The sequence below is a fragment of the Elaeis guineensis genome, chromosome 14, assembly GCF_000442705.2.
Source record: "Elaeis guineensis isolate ETL-2024a chromosome 14, EG11, whole genome shotgun sequence".
Classification (NCBI taxonomy): Eukaryota; Viridiplantae; Streptophyta; class Magnoliopsida; order Arecales; family Arecaceae; genus Elaeis; species Elaeis guineensis.
In genome coordinates, this window is record NC_026006.2 from 50,109,432 (window position 1) to 50,124,167 (window position 14,736).

Sequence of the window (14,736 nt, forward strand, 5' to 3'; positions counted from 1 at the left end):
TCTTTCCTCCTTTTCTTATTTCATGTCAGCTTTCTTTTATTAGAATTCGGATTTCAAAGGTTTTGATTATAAAATCTCTAAGATAATGTTTTTTAACCCAACTAGTGATCTTTGATTAGAATTGTAAATCCTTATCCGCCTATTTTAGGTCATTTTACTTATCCACATGCACTTAGGTAATGTAATAATCATTCAATATATATTATGATATTTCTCATTTTTATCTTAGCTTTTATGTATCTAGAAAAAGACGGTCAAGCTCTTGGAAACTTGGTGATGATGACAATCATTTCTTTCTTGCTTTTTTTGGTGCAAGCAAATGTACAACCAAACAGTATAAGTAGTCCAAAATAAATAAAATTGCATCACATATACCATCAGCTAAGAGAATACCCATGAAGTGCGAAGAAAGAGGCCCGGATGCTATAAGGACCAAACCTTGGTGGAGTGCTTGGGAGGCAACCCAATCTGCTGCCTGATTATCTTCCTGATAAGTATGCGAAACAACGAACACCACCATAGATTGTTTCTAGTTAGCCAGATAAAGAGGGTTACCTGCATTATAGTGGCAGAGTCGCCCTCAATCCAAATCTAGTTAGTCTAAAACAAGCAGACAACATCCTGAACGAAGCCTGGGCTCGCACCGATTGGCAAGAGAGATGATACAAGAATTAAGCCCCATGCCTACCACTCCAACTAAGGCCTCACTAGAATCCATGGTAGCATAACTTTAACCGGCACCAGCTGCAGATAGGATCACACATCCATCAAAGTTGATTTTGAGAACACTAAGTAGCAGAGAAGTCCAGGACGCTAAAAGTGACAAGACAAATGTGAGAAAGAACCAGAAGAAGTTCCCCAATGCCTCGACTATGTTATCACCCAACCGAGTCAACATATAAAAGCAAATCATGATAGAAATACATAACATTCCTTACCAACTACATGGAGCACATGGTAGGATGCTGAAACAGCTTGAGATTCCAAGCATTCCATATGAACCATGAGGTATATGCCATGGCAGCCATCTTCGGCCTCTCTTCCTGGGCCACTGACAGCATAGTTTGCACAGGCAAAGGATTCTAAGTGTTACCACATAAAATCAAGTAGAGTGCTAGAAGCCACCAACATTCCTTAGGGAAAACCCAAGCAATTGAAATATGCTCAATATGTTCCACTATATGAAAGCAAAGATCACAACAGAATTAATCATGTTATAATGCCTCTCATATAAAGCAGTTTGCAAAGCAATTTAGATATGATCCATTTCTAACAGAAAACCTTAACTCCATAACATACTAGTAGGTTCCATAGGCTAGTGCTCCAACTGATCATATCAGTCTATGGACCTTGCGCAATGGGATTGTTGATCAAGTGGGTTATCATCTAAACTGAGAACACCCTTGCAAAAGCCCCACTGTCCCACTTTCGATCTGACTGTATAAAATTAGCAACCTGCACATGAGGCAGATCCACATCCATATTAAAGAATGTAGGCCACACATTGAGGGGAAGTGAAGAACAGTATGGGATTAGCTAAAAAAGATTGACTCGAGTGCCATCCGCCAAAGACCAAATAAATTGCAGCTGAACCAGATATGCCACTAAGCAAACTCGGTGCCAAATCATTGATGTTTTGCATGAACTACTATACATAACCCAAAACCCAAGAAATTTTTATACTTAGCAGCAACTACTTGTAACCCTAAGGGCTGAGGTTGTAAGACCACATGTGCTGCCAGCTTAGCCGAAAGCATCTGCTGTTTGAGTTACAAAGATTGAAGCCTTAGCCCACCATGAGACTTAGGTGAACAAATCAAATTCAATGAAACCAGATGTATGCCCCTTTTTCGCACGGAATGGCCCCATAGAAATGCTTTGAAGTCCCTTTCCAACAGCTGTAGAACTGTAAAGAGGATATGTATAGTTGACAAAGTATAGATAGGAATAGAAGCTAGAATAGATGGAACAAGGTTGCTCTTCCTGCAAAGGAAAAAGCCCTCTATTGCTATCCAGCTATATGAACATCTATTCTATCAATCAAAAAGTTAAAATCAGATCAATGCTGGTAGCAAATAAGATCAATGCTGCCTGCTACCAGCCATTGGCACACCTAAATACTGCCAAATTCATATTTAGGAGTCTTCTAATTTGACCTTTAACTATGTGATCAAGAGGACTAGAGGTAACTGTACTTGTAATATGGATTACCTACCCCGATAAAGCACAGTAAGGATCCATAATCATTCTGAGGCACATAGAATCTCTTGTGATAGCATAGGCAACCAATAGGAGGTCTTTAGCAAATAATAGATGAGAGATAGAAAGCCCCTGCCGCCCTGGTCTATAGGCCCTTATTAATTGATGCAGCACAGCTAATTTTAACAATCTCTAAAGGATGTCAGAGACGAGAATGAACAAATAAGGAGACAAGAAACTTCCTTGCCTAAGGCCGATTGATGGGTTAAATCGAGAAGGGATCTATTTATATAATAATAATAAAATAATATATAGAATAAAGATGGCATTCTGTATTGACACATCTAATATATATACATATAAAAATGGAGGCTTCTCAATAGAAAAGCCTCCGTTCGCCACGTGACAGCAATATAGGGCCTACTTGGGCCACGTTACCATGTAAAAGGAAAAAAAAAATGCTCGTAGAAAAAGAGCGGAGGCCATCGCGCATTGCCGTTGCATGGAAAAGGAGCTGGAGCTGTCGTCGGAGTGCTAGTTGAGCTCGACATGCTGGCCATCATGCATCATCACAGCAACCGTCGCATGTCGTCGTTAGCAGCCTCTCCCTCTCCATCATCGTATGCATCCGCAGAAGAGGATCGAAAGGAAGGAGTTGGGGCCGTCATGCGTCACGATGGAGTGTCGCCTGGACAAAGCGAGAGGACGAGTCCATTCTCCCTCTCTTACTTTCTCCTCCGTTTAACATGTGGCATTTTATGGGGGATAAAAATAGAGGCCTCTCAATGGAGAAGCCTCCGTTCATCACGTGGTAGCAATATAGGGCCTCCTTTGGCCATGTTACCACATAAAAGGAAAAAAAAATGCTTGCGGAAAAGGAGCGGAGGCCATCACGCGTTGCTGTTGCACGGGAAAGGAGTTGGGGCCATCGTCGGAGTGCCAGCTGAGCTCGACGTGCCAGCCATCATGCATCATCGCAGTAGCCATCGTGCATTGTCAGCAACGGCCTCCCCCTCTCCATCGTCGTAAGCACCCGTAGAAGAGGATCGAAAGGAAGGAGTTGGGGCCATCGTGCATCATGATGGAGTGTCGTCTAGACAAAGCGAGAGGATGAGTCTTTTCTCCCTCTCTTGCTTCCTCTGTTTAATGTAGGGCATTTTATGGGGGGGGGGAGCCACGTGTTTCCTCTTCATTCATTTCAAGCCTTCCGTCCAAAGCCTCCCCTCCCTCGCCACCTCCACCTCCCACATTCGCTGCCGCCCCGGAGGAGGAAGAGGCCAAGGCCGAGGAGCCGTCTGCCCCTGCTCCAACCTAGCGGGAGTCAGAGGAGCCTCCAAAGGTAGTAGAAAGAAAAAAAAAATGCTCGTGGAAAAGGAGCGAAGGCCATCGCGCATTGCACTGCAACAAAACAGGATATTAGCGATAAAAAAATTTATCATTAATAATCGATTTTCATCGCTAATGGTTATTAGCGATGAAATTTTTATCACTAATATTTGTTGCAAATAATACCATCGTTGATAATTTTTTATGATGGAAAAAAAATTCATCATAAATAATAAAAAATTATTTTTTTCAAAAACTATTTACGATAAAAAATTTTAATCATAAAAAAATAATTTATGATAAAATTAATTATTTATGATGAATTTTATTCATCACTATTAATTTAATTAAAATTTTTTATAAAAATTAAATTTAAAAAAATATTAGCGACGTAAATTTTTCGTTGCAAATATTACAATTTTCGAAGTAAATTTTAATCGCTAATAAATATTAAATTATAGTAATAAAAATATTTTCATCACTATTAATTTAAATAAAACTTTTTATAAAAATAAAATTTTAAAAAAATTTAGCGACGTAAATTTTTCATTGCAATTATGGTTATTTACGATAAAAATATTTTCATCAATATTAATTTAATTAAAAATTTTTATAAAAATAAATTTTAAAAAAATATTAGTGATGTAAATTTTTCATCACAAATATCATTATTTACAATAAAAATATTTTCATCATTATTAATTTAATTAAAATATTTTATGAAAATCAAATTTAAAAAAATATTAGCGATGTAAATTTTACATCATAAATATTTCAATTTTTGATGTAAATTTTTGTTAGTAATAAATTTTTAATTATTTATGATAAAAATATTTTCATCATTATTAATTTAATATAAAATTTTAATATTTTTAAATTTATTAAAAATTTTATTTATGACCAATTTTTCATTGCTAATATATTTTTTAGTGACTAATATTTCGTCAGAAATAATTTCATTGCTAATAATTTATAGATATTTTTTTTAAAAATAATTTATAAATATATATATTTAATTTATATTTATAAATTTTTATAAATTAAAAATATAAAATTAAAAAAAATTACATAATAAACTCATAAATAAATTTCATCATTTTATTACATTAAATTAAAATTATAAGAGATCTAAAATAAAAATAAAAAGCTACACAAATAGGCCGTCAAATATCGGCATCTATAGAAAGAGAACGGACTAGAGAAGGGGAGCGCTCAGATAAGCTCGGACCAGCCTGCTGCTGCCTCATCAACTGCATCATCTACTCCTTCTATGCCATCCGCTCCATCATCTGGATCTGGAGTCGCTAATACTCATTGACACGTACAATCAACTCATCAGCTCGCTGCTCAGTCTGCCTCTGCACCTCCACCAACCGAGCATCACAAACAGTATGGATGTCAGCCTTGGACGAGCGTGAGGATGAGAGAGTAGGGATCCCATGCCCTAGATTTCTAATATAACAGGATCTCGTACCAAGCAACTGATCACAGATCTTGTCATCTATGGATGCAGTCGAGCCCTCAGGGGTAGGCTAGAATCTGATGTCTATCATACGGTCTTGAAAATTAAAGTTATAGCTATTTTAATTTCATACTGAAAATTAAACTGCGAATGAAAAAAATAATTGAAAAAACTTACAAAGAGATTCTGGCTCCCCGTCGTCCACTCTCCTGACCGTCGTTGGTGGATCCGTTGGTAGATATCAATCCTATCAGGAAGCTCGCCACTCTCAACATCTCTCTGTAATTTAGAAATAATTAATTAATTAAAAAAATTTTAAATAGCTAGAGAATTATATACTAATTAGAAATTACTTACCATCTGCTCCATGTGACGAGCAAACGACCTCGAACCCCCATAATGTGGTACAATCTGTCTAGCTCGATTCATGGCATTCTGGGCACATCTTCTTTGTATAGTTAGCAGTCAAATTAGTAGGTAACAAACTGAATTTAAAAATAAATGATTCAATCATTAAACTCTAAAAAAAAAGTTTGGATGTGTAACCTGATATGCCAGATCCTCGTAATGCCGGCATATAACAGTCCAATCATCTATAGTGATGTTGTCATAGGGCCGCTGTCGCACTGCTTTCACCCCATGATCCTGCATCACATGGTACCAATGCTGATGGATGTAGTGACGATACTCCTTAAAATATAAAGATAAATGAGCATCCACGGCTCGCCGCATGCGATCCTCCTTAAAATCAATAATATCAAATACATCCTGTCAATAACAAATATTAGAAGAATACCGTGCTAATTAAATATTTACAGTATAATTTATTTTACCTATAAATAAATCTCTCTCTGTGTAAAAAATCTCTCTCTGAGTCGGCATAACATGATACTAATCAAAAAGCAATACGGGGGCATAGCTACAGCATATGATGCCCAGCTCAGTTTGCCATGGCTCGCACCATCCCCTAATGGGCATGGTGTAGCCAGATGGTATCTCAATATGGAGACGCTGTCTCGGGTGGTCGCATCTCCAATACTCTAGAGCGAGATTTTTCGATGGATCTCGCCTTCGCCTCACTACTGGTAGAGACTGATCTGAAACAACAATAAATAAATCATTAATATGATAGCTATCCAAATAAAAAAAATAAATTTTATTATATAAAAAGTATCATAATATCACTCAGACCCGGCTCACTAGAACCTGCTAGTGCAGGACCCTCTGGCAACAGAGCTGGTGTGGCAGTGAAAATTAGTGAAGGCATCTCAGTCTCTAGGGTAGACTGTGAATGCGAACATCGTCATCTGTCTCCTACAATTTTTTTTGACATATAAATAAATATAATATTAAATAATAATAATAATAAATAAATTATATTCTAATGAATAGAATTATATCGTATATTATTATTGCAAAAGAAGATTGAACAAAGAATATAGATCTATTCATCAATATTCATATCTTCCTCGATATGTAGATCCTCCTCCGAATCACAATAATCAACATATGTGTAAACCTAATCCTGAGGATCCAATGATTTTTATTTTTTTCTAAAATATTTTTTATCTAAAAATAATAAATAATTTTTTATATTCTTTAAAATATTTTTTACCTAAAAATATTTTTTTAAAATATTTTTTCTCCTAAACGAGCTCCGGACTTGGCCTCCCACGGCCCCTGCTCCTACGGTGCCGGAGCTGTCATACACCCCATGCCGTCCGGACTCGGCCCATACGACCCCTGCTCCTGAGGCACCGCCGCCATCACCCACCCCTCGCAAGCCACCTCCCGCGGCACCGCTGCCATCTCCAACCCTCCACGACCCAGATTCCAACTCGGATCCTGATCAGATCCTAATCTGGATCTCAATCCAAATCAGGATCTCGATCCGAATCCTGACCTCGATCCAATTTAAATCATGATCCAGATTTAATTTTTATTAATCAAATAATAAAATATTTGATTAATATTTTTTTTATTTTTTTTATTTTTCTTTCTTTTTTTTTCTTTTCCTTTTCCCCTCCTCCTTTCTCTCTTCCCTTCCTCCCCCCACTGTCACCCGCCCCTCCCTGGCCGACCACCTCCCTGCCATCACCCACACCTCCCCGATCGACCCCCCTCCCTGATTGACCACCTTCGCAGCCCCATGGCACCGCCGTGTCACAGTCGAGCCCATCCCCGCCCCATTTCGCCCCCTATCGCCTCTCAACCCTATCTCCACCAGCCAACCCCATCCTCAACCTTGTGGTGCCGTCAGCCGCCCACGGCCACCTCCCCTCCCCCGTCTTGCCCCCGACCGCCCCCCGACCCCATCCCCACCCTCATTTCGCACCCGACTGCCCCCTGACCCCATCTCCATCGGCCGACCCCCTCCCCAGCCCCATGGCGCTGTCGGCTACCCACGGCCACCTCCTCACCCCCGTCTCGCCCCCAGCCGCCCTCGAACCCATCCCCACCCCTATTTCACCCCCGACCATCCACCGACCCCATCTCTGCCGACTGACCCCCTCCCCAGCCTCATGGCGCCGTCGGCCACCCACGGCTCCCCCTGCAACCCCCTTCGCCCCTCGTTGGCCCGATCAACACAAAAAAAAGGATTGGAAGAACCCTACCTCTGGTGGACGGCAATGGCAACGGTGGTGCAGCAACGACACAGACGGCGGACGACAACGGAGACGGTGGGGCTGAGCTCACCGGCGGGAAGAGAGGGGGGAGAGCATAGAGAGGGAGAGGGGAGAGAGGAGAGGGAAGAGCTTAGGGAGAGCACAGAGAGGGAGAGAGGAGAGGAGAGGAGAGAGGGGAGAGAGGAGGGGGGAGAGGATTTCGCACGACGGGACGTCGAGTTGACATGCATTGAATGCAAAACTATTAGCAATGAATATTTTCGTAGTTAATAATATTATTAGCAACAAAAAATTATTTTCGTCGCTAATAATTTTTGTCAAAAAAATTTTTCACTAAAAAAATTTTTCCTGAAAAAAAATTATTTATGATGAAAAAAATTTCATCATTAGTAATATTATTATCAATGAAAATTTGATTTTCATCGTCAATAATTTTTGTCAAAAAAAAATTTATTAAAAAAATTTTTTTGCCCAAATAATTTATTGGCACTGAAATAAAAAATTTCATCATTAATAAATTTATTAGCAACAAAAATTTAGAATTCATCTTCAATAATTCTCGCCAAAAAAAATTCCCACTAAAAAAAATTTTCCATCTAAAAAAAATTATTTATCATGAAAAAAATAATTTAGTCCTTAATACGATTATTAGCAATGAAAATTTAGTTTTCGTCGTTAATAATTTTCATCAAAAAAAATTTTACTAAAATTTTTTTCTAAAAAAATTATAAAAAAATTATTGGCGATGAAAACATAAAATTTCATCATTAATAAGCTTATTAGCAATGTAAATTTAATTTCTATCATCAATAATTAATTTTCTCACTAAAAAAGGTTTCTAAAATTTAAAGACTATTTACGATAAAAATTCATTTTATATCACTAATAATTAAATATCTTTTCAATAATAATTTTATAAAAAAATTAATTTTAGATTTTTCTTACCAAGAAATTTTTTCATCCAAAAAATTTAACAATAGAAAATGATGTTAAAAAAATATTCATAATGAAAAATAAAATTAATTTTTTAATATAAAAGTTTTTTATCTAAAAATATTTTAAAATAATTTCATCAAAAAATTTAATTTTTTATTTATCAAAATAAATTTATATAAATAGTTAATCTATGATTTATTTTAAAAAAAATATGTATATAAAAAATATAATTTCGATGAAAAGTTTAATTTACATCGCTAATAATTGTTATAAGAACAGCTCTTCAACTTCCACAATGGAATGGGCACTATGAGAGATCGATAGCTTTGAGATCTTCGATCTCCAAGGAGCTCGTCTTCTTCTTAGAGTCTTCATTCTGGAAGTCAGAGTACGAGAACATCACAGAATTATGTGAGCATTAAAGATCTAGCAATTAACTAAAATCAAAGCAAACCTATGGATAGTGCAAGTGATGTTATAAAGCACAAGCTCATATTTACACTTTGCATTGCTAGGAAGATGAGTGCTGATATTGTTTGTCTTCTCATGATTGAAACTCCTACAGAGATACATTTGAGCATCAATCGATGCGAAAAACGATCGTGGAGGCTCCTTTCATGCAGCTTAAGGCAGAACTCCATCAGAAAGATTCATTGATATCACTAGTAATAGTGACAGCGATGAGCAGATAAATTTTACGTCACAAATCAACGTATAGCTCATTTCATTCAAAAAAATCTATTCATTCTAATTCACGAATATCACACACTTTCATATAATTTTTTCATACAAAAAGTTCAATCTAGATCATAACTCATATTTGCTTCTTTACTATGCAAAAGGACAAAAGATATATACAGCTGTTATAAGAAATAAATGCAGTTGTCTTACATAAAATCAGAAATTTAAATTTTATAATTTTTTAAAAATTTTAATTTTTTTACATATTGGTGATGAAAATATTTTCATCATAAATAAAGGTATTTATGATGAAAATAAAAATTTCATCATAAATATCATTATTTACGATGAAAAATTTCATCACAAATAATAAGTTTTGATTTTTTTAAACTTTTGATTTCTTTAAGTATTTACGATGAAAATATTTTCATCATGAATAATCGAGTATTTATGATGAAAATAAAAGTTTCATCAAAAATAATTATTATTTATGATAAAAAATTTTATCACAAATAAAAAGTAACTTTTGATTTTTTTAAAGTACTGATTTTTTTAAAATATTAATGATAAAAATATTTTCATCATAAATAATTAAATATTTATGATGAAAATTATTTTTAATCATAAATATTTAATTATTTATGATAGAATATTTTCATCATGAATAATCTGTAATTTTTAATTTTTTAAAATTTTTTATTTTTTTAAAATATTAGTGATGAAAATATTTTCATCATAAATAATCTAGTATTTATGATAAAAATAATTTTTGATCATAAATACTCTATTATTTATGATGAAATATTTTTATCATAAATAATTTATAATTTTTAAATCTTTTAAATCTTTTATTTTTCCAAATATTGGCGATGAAAATATTTTTATCGTAAATAATTGAGTATTTATGATGAAAATAATTTTTGGTTGTAAATACTCATTTATTTATGATGAATTATTTTCATCATAAAAAATTTATAATTTTTGAATTTTTTGAATTTTTTATTTTTTTAAATATTAGTGATGAAAATATTTTTATCATAAATAATAGAGTATTTAAAATAAAAATAATTTTTGATTGCAAATATATGATTATTTATGATAGATTATTTTCATCATAAATAATCTATAATTTTTGAATTTTTTTAATTTCTTATTTTTTTAAAAAATATTGATGATAAAAATATTTTCATCATAAATAATCGAGTATTAATGATGAAAATAATTTTTGATCACAAATACTTAATTATTTATGATAGATTATTTTCATCATAAATAATCTATAATTTTTTTATTTTTTTTATTTTTTTTAAAATATTGGTGATGAAAATATTTTTATCATAAATAATCGAGTATTTACAATAAAAATTATTTTTGGTCATAAATACTTAATTATTTATGATAAAATATTTTTATCACAAATAATCTATAATTTTAAAATTTTTTAAATTTTTTATTTTTTTTAAATATTGGTGATGAAATATTTTCTTGGGGAATAAGTTTATTATCGATGAAAAAAATATTTTCTATCATAAATATTAAAATTATTTTGATAAAAATATTTTCATCATGAATATTTAAAAATTTAAAATTAAAATAAATGATATATTATTTATGATAAAAATATTTATCATAAATAATTCATATTTACGATGAAAAATATTTTTTCATCAAAAGAAGAATCAGAAGTTCAGAAGAGGCTCTGAAAGGGTGGAGTCAGGTTATTGAAGAAATCTGATCGGTACGAGGCTAGTCGAGTTCTAGAGACTAGAACTCTTGAAGTAAGGTAAAGAAGGAGCGCTGTCTTTGGTTCAATTTTTGTATGGATCACCATTAGAGGGTTGATACTTGGACGTCTTATGAAAATTAAATTAGCACTACAGGTATTCTTCTTATCCAAGTTTAATTTAATTATACTTTGATTGATATAGTCAAGGATTCATAGGCATTAGGATTTCTGGTGCATCAAGTATTTAAAATTTTCAAATAAAAATTTTAAACACCTAATCCTTCTGCTGCGCCATCAAAATCCAACAGTGGTATCAGAGCCTATCTTGATCTATATAATTAAAGATTAAAATATTATCTTGATTGTGATCAAGCTTGAATTTTTGGTTTGGTTCAAGTTGGGTCAAGGGTTGAACCCAATTGAACATCCAAATCCTAGCATATCTTAGAGATATGTTTTTAGTTAAATGTATGATGTATGTATAGAATCTTTTTTAGTAGCCTAATACTTGAATTGGGGTTCATCACTAGGCCGTCTAGTCATAAGAGCAAGTAGGATTCAAAGACCCTCTCTTCCTATTCTATGGAGTACTCTTATGGCATGTAGGGGTGCGATAGTGATGTCCCAAGAAGAAGAACAGTGAAAGAAGTATTTTGTATTCATGCATATGATATGCTTAAGTTGCTATGTTGTAATTATATTGCATGATTATGATTTTATATCTTAGAGATATGATTAGATGCCATGATTAGTTGTTATGTTTAGATACAACTATAATAGTGCATCATTGTAATTGATTATATTAGAATATGCATGAGACCATTAAAATCCTCATAAAAATTATATTAAGTCATAGTATTGTGAACCAGTAGCTAACCTATTTTTTGAATTGATTAATCATTTGATGTCTAAGTGTCTAGGGTTCTTTAATCATTTAAATTTTATAATTTTTTTAAAGTTTTGATTTTTTACATATTGATGACGAAAATATTTTTATCGTAAATAAAAATATTTATGATAAAAATAAAATTTTTATCATAAATAATATTATTTATGATGAAAAATTTTATCATAAATAATAAATTTTAATTTTTTTAAATTTTTAATTTTTTTAAGTATTTGCGACGAATACATTTTCATCATGAATAATCGAGTATTTATGATGAAAATAAAAGTTTCATCGTAAATAATAGTTATCTACAATGAAAAATTTTTATCACAAATAATAAGCAACTTTTGATTTTTTTTAAATTATTAATTTTTTTTAAATATTGATGATGATAATATTTTTATCATAAATAATCGACTATTTATGATGGAAATTATTTTTTATCATAAATACTTGATTATTTATGATAAAAAAAATTTATCATAAATAATCTATAATTTTTAAATTTTTTATTTTTTTGAAATATTGATGATGAAAATATTTTATCGTAAATAATCCAGCATTTATGATGGAAATAATTTTTGGTCACAAATACTAAATTATTTACAATAGAATATTTTCATCACAAATAATGTATAATATTAAATTTTTTAAATTTTTATTTTTTTTAAAATATTGATGACAAAAATATTTTCATCATAAATAATCGAGTATTTATGATGAAAATAAATTTTGATCACAAATACTCGATTATTTATAATAAAATATTTTCATCATAAATAATCTATAATTTTTTTAAATTTTTTATTTTTTTTAAAATATTAATGATGAAAATATTTTCATCATAAATAATTAAGTATTTACAATAAAAATTATTTTTGCTCATAAATACTTGATTATTTATGACAGAATATTTTCATCATAAATAATTTGAAGTTTTTAAATTTTTTTAAATTTCTTATTTTTTTTGAAATATTGATGATGAAAATATTTTTATCATAAATAGTCTAGTATTTATGATGGAAATAATTTTTGGTTGTAAATACTCAATTATTTATGACAGAATATTTTTATCATAAATAATTTATAATTTTTAAATTTTTAAAATTTTTTACTTTTTTTAAAATATTGATGATGAAAATATTTTCATCGTAAATAATTTAGTATTTATGATAAAAATAATTTTTGATTCCAAATACTCAATTATTTATGATGGATTATTTTCATCATAAATAATCTATAAGTTTTGAATTTTTTAAATTTTTTATTTTTTTTAAATATTGATGATGAAAATATTTTCATCATAAATATTGAGTATTTATGATGAAAATATTTTTTGGTCACAAATACTTGATTATTTATGATGGATTATTTTTGTCATAAATAATCTATAATTTTTGAATTTTTTTAAATTTTTTATTTCTTTTCAAATATTGGTGATGAAATATTTTCATTGAAAATAAGTTTATTGTTGATAAAAAATTATTTTTCATCATAAATACTGAAATTATTTATGATAAAAAAAATTTATCATGAATATTTAGAAATTTAAATTTAAAATAAATGATTTATTATTTATGATGAAAATATTTATCATAAATAATTCATATTTATGATGAAATTTTTTTTTCTGTCGTTGATAGAAAACTATTTTTGATAAAAAAATATCTTCATCATAAATATTTTATTATTTATGATGAAAAATATTTTTCATCATAAATACTGTATTGACGACGAAATTTATTTGCATCGCAAATAATTCCATCGCAAAAATATTCTTTTCTTGTAGTGTTGTCGTCGGAGTGCACGGAAATGGAGCTGGGGCCGTCATCAAAGTGCCAGTTGAGATCGACATGTCGGCCATCATTCATCATCGCGGTAGCTGTCGTGCATCGTCGGCAGCGACCTCCCCCTCTCCATCATCATAAGCACCCACAGAAGAGGATCGAAAGGAAGGAGTTGGGGCCGTCATGCGTCACGATGGAGTGTTGCCTGGACAAAGCGAGAGGACGAGTCCCTTCTCCCTCTCTCGCTTCCTCCTCGGTTTAACATGTGGTATTTTATGGGGGTGGGGGGGAGCCACGTGTTTCCTCTTCGTTCGTTTCAAGCCTTCCACCCGAAGCCTCCCCTCTCCCGCCACCTCCACCTCCAGCCACCGCTGCTGCCCCGAAGGAGGAGGAGGCTAAGGTTGAGGAGCTGTCCGCCCCTGCTCCAGCCGAGTAGGAGTCGGAGGAGCCTCCAAAGGTAGTGGAAGCAAAGGAGGAGCTCTTGAAGCCAGCAGAATCGGAAGAACCCCCAAAGATGGTGGTGGTCGAGGAGATGGCTTCTCCGTCGCCACCAACGGAGGAGAAGGCCGTCATGGTGGATGAGGATGGGGCCAAGACGATGGAGGTGATCGAGGAGACCGTGGTCCCCATCACTCCGCCAACCACGAAGGAGGTGACTCCAGCAGTGCCGACTGCAGAGCCGAAAAAAGAGGCCTCTGGTGAAGCACCGACGGTCGTGATGGCACCGAAGGAGGTGTTCATCTAGGGCATCCCCCTTGTGGGTGACGAGAAGAGCGACACCGTGCCAAGGAGTTTAAGGTGAAGGAGACCATGGCCATGATCAAGAATGCCATAATCTGGAGGAAGCAGTTCGGTATTGACACCCTTCTCGAAGAGGACCTTAGCCTGTCAGAGATGGAGAAGGTGGTTTTCATGCACGGGTTCGACAAGGAGGGCCACGTTGTGTGCTATAACGTCTACGGAGAGTTTCAAAACTAGGAGCTTTATGCCAAGGCCTTCAGCAACGAGGAGAAGAAGCAGAGGTTTCTCAAATGGAGGATCCAGTACCTGGAGAAAAGGGTTAAGAGCCAATTGGACTTCACTCCTGGAGGGATCTGCTCCAT